The sequence below is a fragment of the Pelodiscus sinensis genome, chromosome 13 (assembly GCF_049634645.1).
Source record: "Pelodiscus sinensis isolate JC-2024 chromosome 13, ASM4963464v1, whole genome shotgun sequence".
Taxonomy (NCBI): Eukaryota; Metazoa; Chordata; order Testudines; family Trionychidae; genus Pelodiscus; species Pelodiscus sinensis.
Window position 1 is genome coordinate 22,209,062 of NC_134723.1, and position 23,012 is coordinate 22,232,073.

The window sequence follows — 23,012 nt, forward strand, 5'->3', positions numbered from 1 at the left end:
ATCCAAACATGGCTTGATCTGAATCACAAAACACACTGGAGTTTTGCCTTGACAACATCTGCTCACTTGTTGTTGTGAGATGCTATGACCTTTACTGTGTTGCCCAGATGATGATTTGGATAGCTGTGTAATGCATATAAAAAAAGTTCATTGCTGAGTGTACTGTCTCAACACAGGGTCTTATTTTATTCCTTGTAGGCTTCCTATTAGCTTTAATTCTTCCATTTTCTAAAGCTCATAATTCAGGAAACATTTTTTATTCTGAATTCTTCCAAATGACACCAATCCTGCTGGGAAATCCTGTTGCTACCTTCTCGTGAGTCTAAGCTACAGAGTCTACTATATATTTGGAGAGTATGTCTGTCTATCCATCTGTCTATGAGTCTGTTTGTTCAATAACGCCTCTTAAACTGTGAGATCTAGGACCACCAAATTTGGTATGCAGCTTCCTCTTATCGTAATTTAAAGCAAAGTAAGGGTTTGGAATATGATTGTTTCTCAGAAAAGGGATGGTAGGGATGTTAAATTTAGATTAATTAACTAATAGAATAGTCAATGGAATTTCCAAATGGGATTTGATTAGTTGGTAAGTTTGCGTTCATCTTTGAACTGTAGCAAGAGCCTTGGGCTCTTGCTACAGTTCAAAAGTGGAAGCCCCACAGGGAGTGTGGGCCCAGTGGTGGACTCCCGCTGACTCCGCACTCCTTGCAGCGACTGAGGCTTTGAAATGCACAAGAGCCCTGGCAAGACTCTCTCTGATACAGGCAGCAAGGGGGGGAAGTGACTAGTCGCATCACTAGTTGACTAGTTGCTTACATCCCTAAGGGAGGGATCTTCTAGCAGGAATAGTCATACTGTATAATGACCACATGGGGCAGCAAGGGGCAGGGGTGGAGAAAGTGACATCTATCTACTCTATCCTGGGGGAGAGATTGTCTGTTTGGATATCTGTCTTTGTGTGTCTGTCTGTCTGTCATCCAGCTGGAGAACATGCTCCCCTCCCTTGGGTTTGCCTGCTGCAGCTACAACTGCCATGGACAGGCACTTCTCCCCTGGCCTCAAGCTGCTGTGTTGACAGAGGGCTAGAGCTATCCTCTCTCCCCAGGCAGCCTGAAGACTGAACCCCTTATCCCCAGCCCCACCCCAGAACAATGATTTAAATGAAGAAAAACAAAAAAAATTCAGTTAAGGACCCAAAGAATGCTGGGAAAATCCTCTACTATCTCATAAAAGATAAGGTTGGAAGGCAAATCTAGCGGTTATCTTGGCCTCCTGCACAGTGTAGGTCCTGTGGTAAGATTCCCGCCTATTCTCTCAAGGATCTTCCCATGCCCCACCTTTCTCCCAAGGCTCTACTCCTGACCCAGCCCTTCCTCCTCTGTCTCTCCTCCCTCTATTGGTCACTGCTTTTCCCCTCACTCCTCCCCCCCTCCCCACCCCGTGTAAGGGACTTGCCTGCAGATATGGAACTAGGGTGTTACAGCCATTCTTAGCTCATGAACCATTCTTTCCTGTTGAGATTCTGAGACTTAGTCACATGCTGGGAATCTCACTGGAGTTTGCTTATTTTAAGACAGCTGCCACTTATTTTAGGCATTTACCACTGGTGCTAACCTCTAGAGTCAGGAAATTCACTAGAGCTAGGACCTCAGAACACACTGGGCCTGAGACAGCCTTACTGGGGCATTGTGGCTTGTTCATATTATTACCTTTTTGATACTTGTATATTAACAAGTTCAGATAAAACAAGGGCTGCAACCAAATCTAAAGAAACATCAGAACTCGCTGTATAGCTGTCTCATTCCTCTACCCTGAGTCTCTGAAAACTTCTGCATCCAGCAGCTCCATTTGCCTGTGCTGTAACTGCAAAGTACCCAGTCTTCACTTCTTCACATATCACTACAGATGTTACGTAATGTCATCGCGTGAAATCCTGGCCCTACTGTGAATTTTGCCATTGATTTCAGTGGGGGTGAAAATTGCACCCTTAATGTTTAAATAATTATTGACGGTAGTAGAACAGCCTTTCACAATGAAAAAATGGCTTACTAGTCATTAAAATGCTATCACTATTGGGATGCAAGGTAACCCCAGTGGTACACAGTAACCCTAGCTGATAGTTTGCAGGCAGAATGGGAAGAATACCACGGCCACACAGAGCTGCAGCAGGGTTGCCAACTTTGTCATATTTAAAAACTGGAAGCTCCAGTAGGAGTTCTGGAACCTCCCCCTGCCCCACCTCTTCACCCAAGGCCCCACTCCACTCCTGTCCCTTCCCCTGGGGCCTGGTCCCCCATCCGCTTCTCCCCACCCCCATCGGTTACTGCTTTTTCCCTCTTTCCCCATCCCCCAGTATGGGTTGTGAGGGATTTGTCCACAAAGCCAAGGCTAGGACTTTCAACCACCTGATGCAGGTTGAGGGTGGGCCCTGGCTGGTGCAGGTGATGACTTGGTGCCTTTCCCCCTTTCCCCCATGACAGTAACCAATCAAGGTCCCCTTTTTGACTGGGCTTTCCAGTCAAACACTCAACACCTGGCTTCAGGTGGGATTTAGGTGTGAAAGATATCTTCTACTGAAATATAATATGGCCAGGCATTCCAGCGCTAAATCCTTCATCTCTTGGAAAAAGTCCATGAAGCCTTTTAGTGACCAAAACCTGATCAAAATCTCATTGAAACTGACTGCAGGGAGCTTTGAATAGGGGTCTAATGAACAAAGAGATTACTTCCAAGAGGCATATAACTGAATTAGGTTTGCATCTCACGGGAGAGACAAGCTTCCACTTCCCACCATTTTGTTTTTCTCTTTCCAGAATCTCTTTTAATTCTCATTTGCCTTAGTTTTACACATTGCCTTATGAAAAAGCGAATGGAAAGGAGTGTGGAGAAGTGTAAAGTGACTGGCTGTGTGGCGAGGTCCGTTCTGCCCCTCTTTCTGGCACCCCACCTCTCAGTCTCCTTCCCCGAGCTTCTGTCCCTCTCCCGCCATCCTAGGCGTCGGTTGCGCTGGCGCTCCCCTCCTTGCCGCTCGGGCTGCTACGGCTCGGCCCCTGGCTCGGCCAGGTTGGTCGCCTGCTGTCGGGCTGCTCCACCCGCCTCTCGGGGACATGCCGTCGCCGTCGGCGTGGACATCCTGGGCGTCTGTCATCCTTGGCGTTCTCGGCCCTCTGAGCTCCTCTCCTCCACCTGCGAGGGATGAAAGCACCGCCAGTCCCTGCTCTCCCTCTCCCGTTTGCTCCCAACTGCCCCTCTCTTGAATGTCCCAGCTGGCGTCCTGCCCCCGTACACTCGGAGCACCAGCAGCGTCCTCCAGGGTCCTAGCGCCCTCCCGCCGGACTCCCAGCTCGCCCACGCCTGTGCTGTCAGCCAGCCATTCCCTGCTGGCAGCTGGCGCCGCCACATCCCTGCAGCTGCGGGCATCCGCTGGCCGGCTGAGAGGAGTGCAGGGAGCGGTTTCCCCATCACAGGCTGGATAAGCATCTAGTGGGCTGGCAAGCTATTCTCAAAATAATGAAATTAATGTTTATATTAATTACAATTAAAAGGCCCATTTAAAATATATCCAAAGCAATTAGACCTTCACAGGCTCTTTCTCTCTTTACTGTAGTGAGTTAGAGTGCTGTTATTAATGTCAGAAATTATTTTATTATTTTATTATTAATATTTAGGCTTCTTAATTTTACACTAAATTATTACATCTCAGCAATGAGCTACTGGAGAAGGTAGGGGCCCACAAGAGAACTTCAAAACCTTGCCTCTAAAGGCACTGGTTACAAAAACTTTCCCACAGAATCACAATGCACATTTTTGGTGATTCGCTGCCACCATCAAATGATTTTTTTATCCCAAAAACCTGGGGTGAACACTTGAAACCACCCCCAAAAGAGCTTGAAAAGAAAAAGAGAAAAACAAGCTGCAGTCTCTGGGTATGTCTACACAGCAAAGTTATTTTGGGATACCACAGATATCCCAAAATAGCTCCCCTCCATCATTTGAACGTGTCTGCTATTTTGAAATATAGCAGACATTCTATTTCGCCATCCCTGTAAATCTCATTCTACGAGAAGTAAGGGATGCCTCGAAATAGCGCTATATTTCAAAATTTGGTGCTGTGTAAACAGCGCCAAATAACAAAATAAGCTCTTTCAAAATAGACTCGAAATAAGCTATGCATAGCGCAAATTGCGTATCTTATTTCAGGTTTTGGGTGCTGTGTAGACGCACCCCCTTGTAGCTGACCCCTCAGTCTGAGGCATGCAGGCACACACACACAGATAGACCTTTCAGGACACAAGATTCAAATTATCACCTTAAAAAAAGTGATTTTTATTACAAAACAAAATATAAACTTGATAAAGCATACTTGGTTACGGAGCACTAAGGAAAGCAAATTAAAACAGAGAAAAGTCTTGAAACAAATATTAGATGGTAAAGGGGGAGGGAAGGCATAGATTCACACAGAGCAGTTCAAACAACACCACAAAATAATGAGAAAACATCCTGAACACGATTAGATCCACTTTCCCCCCCATTTACTTACTTCCAATCTCCTCTTTGTTCAGTCCACTCCCATGCTCTGAATTCCTTGGAGGCATGGTAATTCTGCCTGGTTTAAATCATTCTGTGTTTCTCAACTCCTGGTTTTTTTATCCCAGACAAAGAAAGCAGGCAAGGAATCTAAATCCAATTCAAATTTCATCCTTCTATCTCAATTGATTCTCTCAGGGCACTGGCCAACACCTTTGCTACCTACCTGAGTTTAACCCCATAGTCACCCAGTGCTGGTCAGCACTCCTCCTGTCCATTACACCTTCACAGACTCTTTCTCTCTTCACTTTAGTGAATTAGAGTGCTGTCATTAATGTCAGAGATTATTTTATTATCTTATTATTAATATTTAGGCTTCTTAGTTTTACACTAAAAGAATAATTATTACATCTCAGCAATGAGTTACTGGTAATGTCTTCTTTAAAATGACACACTATTTCTCTTTGAAGGAAGGAGCCCCAGTAATTGATTTCCAGTAAGATGTTGATGGGATCTGGATATTCATGTAATGGGTTATTATAATGGTACATATGCTCTCTGGGACATGTATGCTCTATTATACAGTGGCAAACTGTGGAAGACACAAAGAGTATATTGTTTAGAGTGAACTTAGACCCAGATCCACAACTTTCCCTGTAGTCAATGGAAAATAGGAGCCTAAATAAATAGATAGAAAGACAGAAGCCTAAACAAGGCTGTGGGCCTTATTGCATACAAGAGTACAGGATTAATAACACAGACATTGTGCAAGCTGTAGATGAGCAAACTGTTTGCAGGTCCACTGATGCACTTTTAGTTCTCTGTTCTTTTTGTGGGGAACAGATTTCCATGTAATGGCAGAGAATAAAACTGAAAACATCTGTTGAAAACAATAGTTTCCAGATGGTTTTTAAAAGTGCGCAGGGATGAACCCAGGTGGAAGCTCATGGAACGTTTTCCGCATCTTTACTGCAGCCACAGCAAATGTGCTATCCTTCACTGGCCCATGGTTTGAGGAGCAGATTTCCTTGAAGGCAGGCAGTATCAGAGCACAGATACTTATCAGGGAAAGGTGCTATATGTATCCAACACATCCCCAAGATATTATTTATATAAGAAAGCTCTGCTTGATTCAAAACACTCCAAGTGTTCCAGTTGAACTAGCTGGAACACTTTCTGAAAGCAAGAATAAAGAGGAGAAACCCACATTTAAACCACTAAAGTTATGGACCAGATACTCCTTTAGCTTTTAATGCTGCTTTATGCCTGATGCTGCTGCGTTATGCTGGTGTCCTGATCTACTCTCTGGCTTAAGTACTTATACAGCCCTCATTACCAAGTTTATGCTCACAATACCCCTGTAAGTAGGATGATGCTATAATCCTTATTGTACAGATGGAGAACTGAGGCTCATATGCAGAAAAAGATATAGGCTCCTTTGAAATCAATGAAAGTTAGGAGCCCAGGGTCACACAAGAGGCCTCTGGTGAAACAGGGAATTGACTGTAACACTCAGGCTATGTCTACACTACAAAGAGAAGTTGGAAAAAGATACACAAATTGCAAACCACAATTTGTGTATCTTTTTCTGCTTTTCTTCCGAAAGAGGCTTTTCTGACATTTGGTCCGTCTACAAGGGGCCAAATGTTGGGAAAAAACCTTCTTTTGGATCATCCCTTCTTCCTCGTAGAATGGGGTTTAATGGGGATGCCGAAAAAACAAATCTGCTCTTCTGAATTTTTTTTCCAGAAAAGCAGACGCGTTCCTTGGATGCAACAGAGCTTTTCCAGGATACAGTGTAGACATAGCCCCAGTCTAGTGTAACTTAAGGACCATCCTTCCTTTCCTAGTTTAAACCAATGTGGGAGGAGCACTGGGCTCACTATTTCTCCATTCACCATGCACTGTCTTTTGAAACCAGGTATAAATTCAGTCTAAAATTATAGACTGAATCAAGTAAAAACAAATAAACAAACAAAATCTCAAGAAATATTTAAATGGAGTCTTGAAGCCTTGAATCCCCTGGTTACACTGACGGAAGGGAATAACAACTCAGTGTTATTCAGTAAAATTCATCTGATAGGGCAAGAACACTCCTCCAGGGCAGTTGAAATTTTAAAGTACCTGGGGCTGCAAGCAAAGCTCACTGAAGTCAAAGGGAACTTTTCTATTGACTGCAGTGGGCTCTGAATCAATAGATGGTAGATAATTCCAGGCATGGGACAATAGGAAACTATAGGGCTGATAAGATATAGCTACACGTTGCTTCACTTGTGCTCTCCCTAATTAGCCACCAGAGGATAAGTATGAAGGAGTCTTCTCTGTAATGCATGGGAGACAGTCTCCACAATATGTCAACAGGTCACTGTATCACCTAACTTTGTACCTCTGCCAATCTATTTTGATTTTGATTGATGGATCTGGAACAGCAGCAGGCTTCAGTACAGAGAAAGTGAGGAAATTAATTCAAATTGGCTTGGACGTGAGCCTCATGGCAGAGGTTGAGACTGCATACAGAAGTGTAAATGAAGGGTGGATGATGAATGGCAACATATTGAGATGGGAGGAGGCATCAGACCTGCTTTTACTGAGCATCTTCATTAATAACCTGCAAGAAATCATAGGCCACATGTTAAGTACAGCTGCAGATGACATCCCAGTGGGTGGCATTGTGAACACCACTGAAAATTGAGCAGTAATAATAATAATTTACTCACTTATAGTTCTTAATGCAAAGGAACTTACAGAGGCAGAAAATAAGAGATTCAGTCTGGGGTCATTTAAAATGTTATACTCTGATACATACAGAGGCTTCATATTAAGGCACAGAGAGGATCAAGCCACTCAATATGGAACTGTTAAGATAAGAGCCCCAAAGTGAAAGGTATTTTGTAAGGACAAAAAAAATCAATACCCTGAAGGGAATTCAAAGAGAAACAAGATAATTTTTCAAGAAGAAGAAGGGGCAAAATGTCCTACGAGTGAGCTCAGTTCTGCTGGGGACAATCTTCTAAGGGAAGTCCTAGAGTGCATATCACTGGAGTCTGTTAGTATTTAGGACCTAGGATGGCCAACCCTCCAGGATTGACTTGAACTCTCCAGGAATTAAAGATAAATCTTTAATTAAAGATTATGTCATTCGATGACATTATCCAAGAATACATCAAACCAAAACTAGCAGCCCTATCAGAGTCTGATGAACATGATGGTAATCTTCCAAGCGCCTTTTCATGAGACACCATTCACAACAGATTGGTTGCTCTCATCGACATTGTGGAGCTTCCTTGTATTTAGCTCCTCCTTGTTTGGAGAGGGGCAGAAAATGGCAATGTTCTCTGAAGCCCGTTCAAGGGTGGTGCCGAAATGAACTGCCATTCAGAGAAGAACATGAGATGTTCACTGTATGAACCTCCCTCTCCTTTCTTACGTACAGGAAGAAGGGACATTAATCCTGGATTCGTCAACATTGTTATCATTGGGTATCTGATTTGAGAGGAATGGAACAGGTCACTCATTTCTGAACTACTGTTTCAGGTTCTATGAATACAGGCACCAGTTACAGTTGTGTTTTCAATCTCCACACCAGAACGTTGAGAGACTTCCTCTTTATTTTCAAATAGAAGCTTAGATTCTGGCAAATAAGGATGCAGCATGAGCAAGATGCCAGGGCTCCATATACTACAGTAGACTTCTGATAATCTGGAACCTATGGGACCTAGGTGGTGCTGGACTATCAGGAGGTACTATAAGATGGTTATATATATACTGTATACATTATATACTGTATCTAAAGTGTTCTTAACCCTTTTTATTGTACATACTGTATACAGTATACTGTAATGTTTTAGTTTTTTAAAGCCTTTTTTACCCTTTTTGCTCAGTTCAGCTGCTGCCACTGTTACCTTGTGACTCATTTTTTTGCCGAAGCTCTCTCACTAGCCTCTTGCCATTTTGGTGCTGGACTATAAGGAATGCCAGAGTATTGGATGCCAGACTATTGGAGTTTTACTGTACTGCATATTGAATCCAAGTCCTAGTAAAAACTAGACTAGACACAGCATGTGCAGTGTATTGTAAGGGAACAATCCTTCATCAATCTCTGTGGTCTCTGTGTGACTCCTCTGATGTCTCTGATACTCTGCCCAAGGTGTTCCTCCATGATAGCAATTCATAATGAACGATTTCAGTTAAAATCCTCCATCTGATGCTGCTGTGTGCTGCAGCAGAACATTTGAGCCACTTGCACTATAGCAAATATAGTAAGAAGAGAGCATGAAATGTAAGCTCTCATATCCGAGGCCTGTACAAGGCAAGACCTGCTTACAGAATGTGGCAAGAACAGGGCTGATATGGCAGAAATACACATTCCTAAAAAGCGCTAGTCATAGAGTACTTACACAAATAAATTCTGGTATCAAGTGATACCAGAACATTCCAATATCTGAGGCTATGTCTACACTACCACCCTAGTTTGAACTAGGGTGGTAATGTAGGCAACCGGAGTTGCAAATGAAGCCCGGGATTTGAATTTCCCGGGCTTCATTTGCATCTTGCCGGGCGCCACCATTTTTAAATGTCTGCTAGTGCGGACTCCGTGCCGCGCGGCTACTAGGTAGTTTGGATTGTAGGTATGCAGATCAACGTGCTAGCCAGGTGGGCCTGAGTTAACAGGAAAAGGAACATTAGGTGTTAGGCAGAAAGCAATTTGAAATAACCAGGGAGATATGGACAGGAGATTGCTGTGTGCTTGATATTAGTCTCACGCTAATAATGTGAAGTTTTGCCCCTCTTTTGATCCTGTTAACTTGGCTTTCTTTTGACTGTATAAATCAAGGGGTTTGAACCTTGTATGGTACTCACATTTTCTGGGTTAATTTAGCAGAGCAGCTTTGCTGAATAAACAGAGCAGTCTGACAAACCTGTGAGTCCTGTCTGACTTTGACAATTTGGAGGTTCCACCGAGATGGCAACCGTCTTCGCTGAGGCTGTGTGATCCCTGACCATCTTGCAGGATGACCGTGGTAGCTGGCACCTGGGCATTTGGCCCGAGCGGTCCTCTGCCAGAATGGAAAGGTGCTCAACCACGGCGAAGTCTACGCCATCGAACCTGTTGGTTCCCGCTCTGTTCTGGTAGGGATCCTGGGATCTAACATCAGGAATCTGGTCAGGTAATTATTTCTATGTTTTGTCCGGACTGAGGACTGTCTTGTCTCTGTGTCTATCCGTCTTCCCTGTGGTGTGAGTGAGTCTGGGAGCCATCCCTGTCCGTGGACTGGCTGACCAAGGGGCTCCTGTCCCTGCGGTCTGTGTGACTGGAGTCTGCACAATCACAGCCGCACCGCACCTTGGATAAAATCCTTGGAGTGAACGCAAGGGCGATTGAGGCAGTAGCCTGTGGGCTTCTTTTGTGTGCTGCACTGGGCACCGCTCTGACGAACCCAAATTTCCTCCTTGTGTGATTGGTGTATTAAGTCCTCTGTAGAGAATCAACAAGTATAGTGCTTTGGCCGCGTGACAGGGCATCCCAAAGACAAAACCAAGAAAAGCTGCAGACCTTGGAGGACGATCCGAGAGTCAGCGGGAACGCGCATAATCAAGAGTCCTGAGCCAACAATAACAACATCTGCCCGAGTCAACGACCTTCGAGAATGCTGTGTTGGGGCTGTGAAAAAGCACAGTTTGTGAAAAGCAGGTTGTGGACTTTTGGGAAGTTGAAAGGGTATAAAGATAGTTGTAATCTTGCAATAAAATGATTTCGTGTTTGCACCGGCCGGAGTCCGTGCCTTCATACACCACAAATGGGGCCCGAACAGGGCTTGAAGTGAACGAGTGATTCGAACCGGTGGTGTATCCGCAGCTGGACGGAGGATAAGCTGTTGAGAGGAGCTCCCGAAATTACTGACATCACCATTCGCAGGACGAACAGGTGAGCAGCCGTGGATAGAATAACAGTATGGGGCAGTCTGCCACGAAAGAGCAAAAACTGCAGCTTGAGATCTTGCAGCGCATTGTGAAGGAACAGGGGTTTAAGGTTCCTCCTGTACAGCTGGTTCAGCTGTTGGTTTGGATACGAGACCATTGCCCGTGGTTCCCGGAAGGGGGTTCTTATGATTTGACCTTCTGGGAGAAGGTGGGCAAGGAATTGAGAACCTCTGAACATCTTGCATTATCCCTCCCAAAAGGGAACATAGTAATGTGGCGAACTGTTTATACAGCCATACGGGCATTGCATCCCGCCGAGCGGGTCCTGAAGGAAGTATCGGCAACATTTGATCCCAGGTCATATCAGGACCCAGAGGATCCCTCGTCCCCTCCCCCGAAACCTCCTGGGGAGGATTGTGAGCCAGTGTACGCCACGGTCCTGGCCTCCCCGGAGCCTGAGGACTTGTGCCCCGGCCCTGAGGACAGTGAATCTGAGGACGGCGGACCCGAGGACCCCTTTGACACAGGGACGGCGGCGGTCGGCATAGGGCCTGACTCGTATCCGTCGCTCAAGCCCGTCAAGGCCCTGGTGGCATCTGCGCCGACGGCGGAGCAAATTTTACAGACTCAGAGGCTACAAGCTGTTTCTCGGTCCTCGATTGTAGCCTCCGCCTTTTGCCCCAGCATTAGCTCCTGCTTCTTCATACAGGTCTGCAAGCCACACGGTAGCTCCATATGGGCCCCCCTTGGCGGTGCCCTCACATAATGAACAGGCAGGGGTTTTATCTGAATGCCGATGTGAGGCTCTTCGGCGAGGAGATGTGCTGCTTCTACAAGCTTTTCCAATTGTATATGCGCCCCAACGGCCCACCCGACATGAGGCTTTGCCATATGAACTCGTAAAAGAGTTGCGCAAATCTGTGAAGGATTATGGGCTACAGTCTACTTATACGATGAATTTGGTTGTGGCTATTTCGGAGTCATATGTTATGGCCCCTCATGATTGGCGCGCGCTATTACACCTGCTACTTAGCCCAGTGCAGTATGCAGTTTGGGACACCGAGAATCGTGACGGTGTTGCATCGCAAGTTATGGATAATATTACCAATGGGGTAAACGTTGGCATGGATGAGCTTATAGGGCAGGGCCAATATGCTACTCCCCAGGCTCAGGCTCAGATAAATCGCTTGGTATTTACGCAAGCCATATTGCTGACCCTTCGAGCCTTACGACAGGTCCCTGATGCGGGCCAAAGGGACACATCTTTTGCTACGGTTCGCCAGGGCCCCCAGGAACCCTATGTGTCATTTTTGGATAGGCTTCAAACCGCCGTACAACGACAAGTAGACTCAGAGGAGGCTCAGCACCTGTTGCTGTTTCAATTGGCTATTGAAAACGCTAATATAGACTGCAGGAAGGCTTTGGACCCCCTGCGTAACAAGGCGAAAACTCTTTCAGAACTGATCAAGGCATGTCAAAATGTTGGGTCTGAACAACATAAAGCTGAAATGTTAGCATCGGTGCTGGCACAGCAGCTGACTGTGGGCAGAGCGGCCATTAAATGCTTTTCGTGTGGTAGGGAAGGACATGTAAAGCGTGATTGTCCCAGAAGGGGTGCTGGTGGGACCCAGCCTAGACGTGAGACCCCCCCCCCGTCTCAACCGTGTCCCAGATGCCGAAAGGGGTACCACTGGGGAAACCAGTGCCGTTCTAAATTTGATGTGCAGGGAAACCCACTTGCAAGGCCGCTGGGAAACGGCCGGAGAGGTGCGCGGCCCGGCGCCCCGAGATTTATGAACAGGGCCAGGAACAAACCCTTTGTGGGGCACATGGAGAATGTGCTGGGCCAGGCACATGTCGTGGCATCGCCAGCCTCCACCCAGCCACTGCGGGAAGCGCCGGGTTGCACTTGGCCACTGCCGGACCAACAGTCATTACAGACTCCAGTGTACACTTAATACCTACCGGCATCTATGGGCCGTTGCCCGCGGACACTGTGGCCCTCCTGCTGGGATGCTCCTCTACTTCCCGGAGCGGCTTGTTTGTGCTGCCTGGTGTTATTGACTCGGATTACACTGACGAGATCAAAATCATGGTCTAGACACCTTCTCCACCCTGCACTGTACCCCAGGGCGAGCATATAGTGCAGCTCGTGTTGTTTCCCAGGGTGGTTGTGGGTGAAGAGGCCCACAAAAGGACTGGGGGTTTCGGCAGCACGGGGTCGCCAGCAATTTTCTGGGCCTATAAACTTTTACCAGGGCAACCTATGATAACTTGCTTGGTCAGTGGCCGGCCCTTCACCGGATTGGTTGATACGGGCGCTGATGTTACTATTATACAACTCTCAGTGGCCATTGGAGTGGCCCCTGATCCGTGCTGTAGCTGCGGTGGCCGGCGTAGGGGGCATGCAGGTGCCTTAGCAAAGCGCACGTTCCCTCTTAATCGAGGGACCCGAAGGCAAGCAGAGCCTCTTGCGGCCTTATGTACTGGCAGTGCCTTGCACCTTATGGGGACGGGACCTTTTGTCCCAGTGGAACGTCACTCTCTCAACAAATTTATAGCACGGGCCACTGACGTACAGCCTCATCTCAAACTGACTTGGAAAACCGACAAACCTGTTTGGGTTGATCAGTGGCCCCTGAAGGGTGAGAGGCTGTTGCAAGCGCAAAAACTTGTGAAGGAGCAATTGGCCTTGGGACACATTGTCCCTTCCACCAGCCCATGGAACACTCCTATTTTTACCATCCCCAAAAAATCGGGGAAGTGGAGATTGTTACAAGATCTCAGAGCTATTAATGCCGTTATGGAGCAAATGGGACCCCTTCAGCCGGGGGTCCCTTCTCCTTCCATGATACCTGAGCAGTGGTGTATGAAGGTGATTGATTTAAAGGACTGCTTTTTTACCATCCCACTCCATCCTGATGATTGTTCGCATTTTGCCTTTTCCGTACCCATGGTTAATAACGAGGGCCCGATGCAACAATATCATTGGGTTGTTCTGCTCCAAGACATGATGAATAGCCCCACCATTTGCCAGATTGTGGTGGATTCAGCGTTGACCGAAGTCCGGACACGCCACCAACAGGCCATTATATACCATAATATGGATGACATTCTTTTTGTCACCGCTGATCAAGCGGCCCTACAGGCTTTATATGATTTGGCTTCTCGACTGTTGCGACGATATGGATTGTGTATCGCTGAGGAGAAAGTTCAAACTGTGCCCCCTTGGAGATATCTGGGGTGGAAACTTTATGAGTCTGAGATCCGCCCGCAGCCGTTGAAAATTGCCACGTCCATCACCACTTTAAATGATCTACAGAAACTTTTAGGTACCATCAATTGGATTCGGCCAACTTTGGGGGTCACTACAGAAGAATTGTCTCCATTGTTCCAACTTTTGAGGGGAGACTCTGATTTGTCCTCGCCTCGTGCTTTAACACCCAAAGCTGTGTCCACGTTACAGCGCGTAGCGGAAAAAATACAGACGGCCTTTGGTCACCGCCGAGATGCGTACCTTCCAAGTCAACTGTTTTTAATCTACCACAAGTTTCAGCCTTATGCATTGATTGGCCAGTGAGACAACAGTCCCGTGTCCCCAAACTTATCTTTGTGTACCTTGGAGTGGCTTTTTCTTTCGCACTTCTTTTCAAAAATGGTTACCACAGCAACGGATATGCTGGCTCGTCTAATCTCTCAGGGTCGTGTCCGTTGCCAACAACTCACCGGAGCGGATCCTTCTGTCCTTCATATTCCTGTGACACGCGCTGATTTTGATTTTTGGCTGTTTCAAAGCCTTAGTTTACAGATTGCGCTGGCCGATTACTTGGGGCGGATCGAGTACACCTTGCCATACCATCAGCTATTACAATCTTTGCCACAACTGCCTCTGCAGCCCCGGACTATGCTTTCTTACATCCCCCTCCCTGGTGCACACACTGTATTTGTTGATGGCTCAGGGAACACTGGCAAGGCCGTAGTTGTGTGGAGGGACGGCGATAATGCCCCCTGGAACTCGGACATTTTCTGTGTGCAAGGCTCAACCCAAATTGTTGAGCTCGCCGCGGCTGTGCATGCTTTTGAACTATTTTCGGAGGAACAGTTAAATCTTGTTGTAGACTCGGCATATGTGTCTGGTATAGTACAGCGTTTGGAGAGCTCCTTTCTCAAGGAGGTCAATAATCGCCTCCTCTTTCAGCTCCTTTTGCAATTGTCACACCTTTTATTGGCTCGGACACACCTGTACTTTGTGGTCCATATTCGCTCACATACCACTTTACCGGGGCCCATCACGGAGGGTAATGATGTGGCTGATGCCCTGACTATGCTAGTTGTCCGGCCCAATGTGTTACAACAAGCACGACTTTCACATGATTTTTTTCACCAGAATGCTAGATCATTAGCTCAGCAATTTTCCCTTACTAAACAGTGGCGCAAGATATAGTTCGCGCCTGTCCGGATTGCCAGCGTCTATCCGCCATACCGGTACCTACCGGTGTTAACCTGCGAGGCCTACGGGCCAATGAACTTTGGCAGTCTGATGTGACCCATTTTTCCGAATTTGGCAGATTACGCTATGTACATGTTACTGTTGATACCTTTTCCCACCTTATTGTTGCTACTGCCCATGCGGGAGAAAAGGCTTGTGATGTTGTTCGGCATTGGTTACATTGTTTTGCTGTTATGGGTGTTCCAGTTTCTGTTAAAACTGATAATGGTCCTGCTTATATCTCCCACAAAGTTCAGTCCTTTTTGCAGGATTGGGGTATAAGCCACACCACAGGCATTCCACACTCCCCCACGGGCCAGGTGATTGTTGAACGCACGCACCGCACTCTCAAGACCCTTCTTGATAAACAAAAAGGGGGAATCCAGTGGGGATGACCCCACAGGAGCGTTTGGACAAAGCTATGTATGTGTTAAACTTTTTAAATCTTTCTGATTTGTCTTTCACGGCAGCACAGCGCCACTTTGTGCGAGACTCTGCGTGGCCGTAGTGGCCACAGGTTTACTACAGACACCTGGAATCCGGACAGTGGCAAGGTCCCGTTCCATTAATCACGTGGGGACGTGGGTATGCCTGTGTTTCCCTTCCCTCAGGTCCCTATTGGCTTCCTGTGCGATTTGTTAAGCCAGCCAGGATTGGTACGCCATCGGCGCAAGAGATTCAACTCGAGAATGAAGGGACCGCTGCCGATCCGTAGCAACAAATCCATGACGGTCACCGCTGCATTTTTGTGGTTCCTGTGTGCATACTGCGACAGCACATTTGTATTGGGCGCACATCATTGATCCCCCCATATTCAGGCCTGTGATGTGGTGGGATCCCTCACCGCCCATCAGTAACAATGGTACCAATTGAGTGGGAGGGGTGTGGATACCCCCTACAGCGGAACAGGAAACTGAGGTCGTTAATGTTACCAATGTCACCTTTGGCACTGACCTCCCACTGCTTTGCTTTTCTACCCTTTATGACTCAGGTTGTGTGCCCGTGCAGCCACAGTTGCACCTAGTGGCGCGGGAGTACGACGGAAGGGTTAACTATACCTTACTGAGCATTCCCAGGATGCACGGAAGCGGTAATGACTCCTGGGAGCCGTACACCCCTGATTTGCCCCACTGCATGATAAAAAGGATATCAGCAGACGCGGCACTGGTTTGGCAGGCATGTTGTGGATGCAGTCCCCTGGTACTCCGGGGCGAATTCGGCACGGTTGTGGATTGGGGCGCTCACAGTATGCTGTGGGATAAAGTGGACAATCGCACTGTCCCCTTCGGCCGGTATAATCATAGCCTTTCGTGGCATGGGGGAGGCTCTGCCGGTCCTGTGTTACTATTTATTACTAATGGGAATAACGCCACGGCCTCCATGTTACATAAGGGGGTGTGGCGGATAGGGTTAGCACTTATGGGTTATAATTTAGGGAGTTTGATTTTAGAGAATTATACATCTAATTATATTAAGCAGCAAGATAATAGTGTTATGGTTTGTACTTCGCATCCATATGTTTTGGCCTTGGCAAAAAATGCAAGTTTTAAGAGATGTAATTTTTCCCATTCTTATTATTTTGTTATGTTGTCTGAGGTGCGATATAAGACCTGCATTTCCATGAGTGATAATGTAACCTTTGTGTTCCCTCTTTGACGACGCCCTGAGTTGTGGATTCCTGTTAATCTCACACGAGACTGGGAAGGAGATAGTGGCTTTGGCCATCTTACAAGGTTGCTGCAGGAGGAGATTACTAACACTCGTAGACGTACAAAGCGATTTTTGGGGTGGCTGATTTTTGCTCTCGTGTCGGCAATTATTATTCTTGCTTCTGCCACTGCTGCTATTGCCTCTTTAACTCAGTCGGTTAAGACTGCAAAAATGGTAGGGGAAACTCTAATAAACGTTACACGGGAGTTCCAAAGGCAGGAGACCATTGACGAAGAGATATTGGCGTGACTTGAGGCGCTAGAAGCCGCAGTCATTTGGCTTGGTGATAGGCACGCAGCCTTAAAGACTAGGTTGTCTCTGCATTGTGATTGGGAGCACACTGCTGGAGGTCTCTGTGTGACATCCCTCCCCTGGAATTCATCAGTTCATGATTGGAACCTTGTTAAACACCATTTACAGGGTGCCTTTGATGTTTCTTTACCTTCTCATGTTAATTCTTTGCATGCTCAGTTAAAGAACCAAATCCAGCAATTGCAAGAATTAACCACACAAAAGGTTTTTGCTACTTTGCAATTTGACTTATCTTGGCTTAATCCTACTACGTGGTTTTCTGGATTAAATTTGTGCATGTGGGTGTTTATTGGACTTGCAAGTGGGCTTCTTATTGTGCTTTTTATAATTCTTTCTTTACTTTTTTCTTGTATTCGTTCTGCTCAGAAAGTTGAGGCTCGTGTAATGACAATGTTACTTATTAATGGTATTGCTTTGTATAAAAGAGGGGGAGATGTAGAGAATCAACAAGTATAGTGCTTTGGCCGCGTGACAGGGCATCCCAAGGACAAAACCAAGAAAAGCTGCGGACCTTGGAGGACGATCCGAGAGTCAGCAGGAACGCGCATAATCAACAATAACAACATCTGCCCGAGTCAACGACCTTCGAGAATGCTGTGCTGGGGCTGTGAAAAAGCACAGTTTGTGAAAAGCAGGATGTGGACTTTTGGGAAGTTGAGAGGGTATAAAGATAGTTGTAATCTTGCAATAAAATGATTTCGTGTTTGCACCGGCCGGAGTCCGTGCCTTCATACACCACAATCCTCCTGTATGGGTAACTAGACATCTAAGCAGGGCAGTTCCCTAAAGGGACCCCGGCTCAGTTTATATATTTTAGAAAGGGTCCGGACCCCTGTAAATATCTGGGGAAATGATCTAGATTGACTCTGGGGGGATCCCAAAATTCAGTGGCCACTGTTAGGATCTTGGAACAAAGACCAAGTGGACGTCTTAAAAGACAAACTTGGCCTTCCCAAAACTAAATTGGCTAGAGGAGAGGTAGATTGCTTCATGCAATGGTGGGACGAGGCAAATCTTAGATGGACTGAATCGAAGCTCGCCTCCCTTAAAAATTCTAATTATAAGTAAAAAGCTTTATTGGAAACCTTCTCTCCCACCACCAGACCGAGTGCTTCCCTTTATCCCATCCTCCAAGAAGACTCAGACCGGTCCCACTTGGAGCTATAAACCCTGGACCCACACAGAGCTCCACTCAATTGTAAAAGGTTTTCCAAAGCCCCAGGAAAACGCAACCAAATTTGCAGAGGAATTTTTGCTAGTGTGCAATGCCTATGAACCCTTTGAAGCAGACCTCCTGCAACTGTGTAAGCTACTTATAACCCCTAGCGAGCAAGAAAAAAAAATGGCTCCTGATAGCAAATTGGCCCACCACTGAGCATCCTTCTAATTTGCCAGGCACTGGTCCTGACGCTGCCTACTGTAACAAATGTAAGAATCAAGCTAAGTGCCTGAATGAGGCCATTCCCCAAGTATGGACTCCGAAAACCAACTGGACGGCCATACATTGCTGTAAACAGCAACAGAGAGAAAACCCGGGCAACTATAGACTGACTGATGGTTTTTGTTTTTTTTCTGCAACATTCTGGTATACAGCAACCGGGTGAAAATGGACAGGGTGCCCTGGCGCATGCATTTGTTAATGGCCTCCTATCTGCTATTAGCAGTATGTTAAAGCAAATAAGTGTTGGATGGGAGGCCAAGACCATGGACAAATTGCAAGCAGTGGCAGAGCATTGCCACTGCACTCTAAAAGGAAAGAGGAGCAGTCCTCACAAAAGTTAATTACTCTGCAAATACAGCATTATTCAGGGCAGGACAGACAGTACTGGGAACGGGGAGGGTACCAAGAACGGGGATGAGGTCGGAGAAGGGGTCATGGCACTGGGTTTTTGGGATTTAGAGGTTTCATATCCACCCTGCGGGAACAAGACATTATTGTCCCGTGTTCCAGCACTGTAACACCCCTATCCTCCCAGTTTGAAAGGTTGATGGGAAATCATGGCTGTTTGTTTGGGATCTTCGAGTCATTAACTGCATTGTTGTACCCACCTTTCCTGTAGTGACCTGGTCTTCCCCTCTGGGTCCACACTGGTCCAATATGTAAACGATCTACTCCTCTGTTCCCCTTCATTATCTGCCTCAGAAACTAACTCTTTAGTGCTTCTCACTGCCCCCCACCTTAGGGTTACCTAACTACTGTAAGCCTTTTACTCTTTTCTGCCACGAGCTATCTGGTAGTGCACTTGAGGTTCTTACTCAGGAGCATGGTGATAAAAATCGTCCAGTGGCCTATTTCTCTGCCACCTTGGACCCTGTTGCCCAGGGTTTATCCCCCTTGCCTGCGTGCTGTGGCCGCTGTGGCACGCCTAGTCGAAATGTCTGAGTCCCTTGTCCTCTGCTCTCCTCTTTCTCTCATGGTCCCTCACTCTGGGTATGTCTACACTACCCTCCTATTTCGAAATAGGAGGGTAATGTAGGCATACTGCGATTACAAATGAAGCCTGGGATTTGAATTTCCCGGGCTTCATTTGCATAAGCCGGGCGCAGCCATTTTTAAATCCCGTCTGGTTCGAACCCCTGCCGCGCGGCTACACGCAGCACGAACTAGGTAGTTCGAACTAGGCTTCCAAGTTCGAACTACCGTTACTCCTCGTTACTCCTCCTTGCGGTATGCCTACATTACCCCGCTAGTTCGAACTAGCGGGTTAGTGTAGACATACCCTCAGTAGAAACTCTCCTGCTACAACGTAATACAGCTCACCTTTCCTCTGCCCACCTCACTAGGTACGAACTTTTACTGCTTTCGGCTTCACATGTCACCATAAAGCGCTGTTCTCAATTGAACCCTGCCACTCTCCTTCCTCTGTCTAATGACGGTGAACCCCATGACTGCCTTGCAACTGTCTCTGCTGTCACCATCCCATGCCCCGACCTTTCTGATGTCCCTCTCTCTAACTCCGACCTTGTGTTATTCACTGATGGTTCCTGCTTTAGAGATAGCCACGGTCGTCTCCTCGCAGGATACACTGTGGTATCACTCTCTGAAACCCTAGAAGCTGCGCCTTTACCCTCTGTGACCTCAGCACAAGTCGCTGCACTAGTTGCCCTAACCCGCGCTTGCTTTCTGGCTGAGGGACGCTCCGCCACCATTTATACTGATTCTCAATACGCTTTGGGGGTTGTACATGACTTTGGCACCCTCTGGCAAGCTCGGGGTTTCCTTACCTCTCCTGGTACCCCTATCAAGAATGGCCCCTATATTTCTGCTCTCCTGTATGCAGTTTTACTCCCATCTGCATTAGCTATTGTTAAGTGCCCTGGCCACTCCACAGCAGATACTGATGTTGCTAAGGGTAATGCTGCCATAGAACCTTCCCCAGGTGCGTTTCTCGGTTCCCTTTCTGTTTCTGTACCACCGCCGTCCCTTTCTGACCTCACCCTGCTCCAAGACTCTGCCCCAGAAGCAGAAAAAGACTCCTGGGTCGCCCAGGGTTGCTCTCTATACCCCGATTCCCTTTGGCGCTCGCCTACTGGTGCCTTTGTGGCCCCCTTTTCACTCTACCCATCTCTGGCCGCCCTGCTTCACGGTGTTTCGCATGTCGGAAAGGAGGGGATGCTCTCTGCTGTAACTAAGGCAGGATGGTGAGCCCCACATTTCAGCTGTTTTGCAGCCCGCCACTGTGCTGCTTGTACCACTTGCCAAAGCTACAATGTTGGCAAACCTGTAAAGGTAGCTCAAGGGTTCTGGGGCCTGCCCCAAGCAAGTCATTTTGGTTATGGTATGTTTATTTTCGGGTTGGATTGAAGCCTTTCCTTGTCGCTAAACTGATTCACTGTCTGTTGCCAAATGTTTGCTAAATCATATTATGCCTGCCAAAGGAATTCCTGCCACTCTGTCCAGTGACCGGGGTACACATTTTACCGGACAACTTGTTCAGCCCCTGGATCGTGTATTACATGTCACGCACCTGCTGCACTGCCCCTACCACACACAAAGCACAGGTGCAGTTGAAAAACCAAATGGTGTGCAAAAAATATAAAATTTTGTGACTCTACAGGGTTAAGCTGGCCAGCGCCCTTATCATTGGCCCTTATGGAAATTCAATCCACCCCATCCCAAAGACATAAATTAAGTCCTTTTGAAATTATTTATGTGAACAATGGCTACCATTACTCCAGTCTTGACTCACAGTACACTCCTTCAGTACTGCAAGGGACTAATGCAAGCTGTAAGTCACTTTCATTCACAGGTTCAATCTGCCTGGCTGATGGAACCCACCTCGGATGCCTTCCACACTCTCGAGACAGGTGATTAGGTCTACGTATGACATCACCATCAAACTTGCCTTGGAACCCTGGTGGAAGGGCCCGCATCAGGTGCTGCTCATTACCCAGACGGCTGTTAAGCTATCCAGCATAGCAGCATGGATACATGCTTCGCAGTGTAAGAAGGCACCACCCCCAGCAGACCAATCATCGCCTCAGGACCACGCAGAGTCAATTTTGACTCCAGAAGAAGACGTAGAGGAACAGTCTGCAATACCTTACAACCTACGTTCATGTAAGGGTTGCCTGAAGCAGATGACGACCAAAAGCAAGGCCCAAGAAGAAGCAGTAGTGAGCCTAGTGCCTGCTGCCTGGTGGACATAAAACCGTGACTGCGGTTCCCTCAGCTGAGGTTGTCAGAAACAAAAGGGTCTTGCCTCCAGCATGTGCCTCTCATGGGGCCTGTTCCTCGGCCACTGGTGTCTTAAGGTCTGGGGAATCCACAATGACAATGACAATTCTTTTACCAGCAAGTATGGATCACTCAGACCCTTAATATCTCTAATTGCTGGGTCTGCAGCCACATCCCAGCCCACTCACAAGCTGGTTCCTGTTTTGGCAATCCCACTTAATTCCCCAGGCCTCACCGGAGGACCTCATCCGTTTAACAAGACATGGAACAGTAATGACACTTCGGAAGCAGTAGGAATAAATGTATCTAACTGGATAAGTGTGGAGGAGGGAAAAGGTCACTGGTATTGGGTGTGTAATGGGACAGGGCTGAATCTAGGGAGGAGCAGTTGTCTCCAGCATATTGTAACCAATGGTGTATGGGATTATTCAAACAAGATTGAAAAATGGAGGACCGGGAATGGGGATATGAATTTTTTCTCAACCTGGGATCACTCTCATTCTCCCCCTACACCCACCCTAGTGAGAACAGTACAATCTTTCAATGCCATGCAAATAACACCACTCCCCGTAAGGAGAATCACCGTGTGCCCTTCGGGGGATATTACTCCTCCTTTGTAGACACCTATATGGCAAAAGGGTGCAACCGACCCTTCCCGGCTTTGATAGGGCATCATTGGGTCTGCGGGATAAAGGCCTATACCACATTACCAGTTAACTGGTCAGGTATCTGTTATCCCACCCAACTTTTCCCACAATTCCGAGTGTTAGAGTCCTTCCCACGACAACGCCTCCGTAATTTTAGGCGAAAAAGAAGGGACTTGTCAGATGCCCAATGGTATGTGAATCACATAAGCCCCTTAATTTGGGAAGAGGCTATTGGTGGTTCCTTTATCCCATTTGGGGGAGTAATACATCACGCAAAAAGGCTTCTGAGGTTACAAGCAGTAGTTGAAATCATGGCAAATAAAACTGGAGAAAGTTTAAGGGCCCTGACCAAAGAAACAGGAGCGATCCGACAGGTGGCCCTCCAAAACCATCAGGCATAGGATATAGTTCTGGCAGCAAAAGGAGAGACCTGTGCTCTCATTGGCAACGAATGTTGTGTATATATACCTGACAACACCAATGATGTAATAGACCGCGCTAGCCACTTGGAACAGATTGCATACCTTCCCACGAAGAGCCAAGTTCCCTGTGGAAATGGCTAAGTAACTTGTCCAATTTCTCTGGCATAGGAAACTGGTTGTTTCAGGGAGCCCTGACTATTCTATTTGGGATCTTAATGATTTTTGTATGTTTTCAGTTAATCTCCTGTTGTATCCAAAACTGTGCAAGACATGTCACAGACATGTCCCCTCACTAGAGTGCTAAC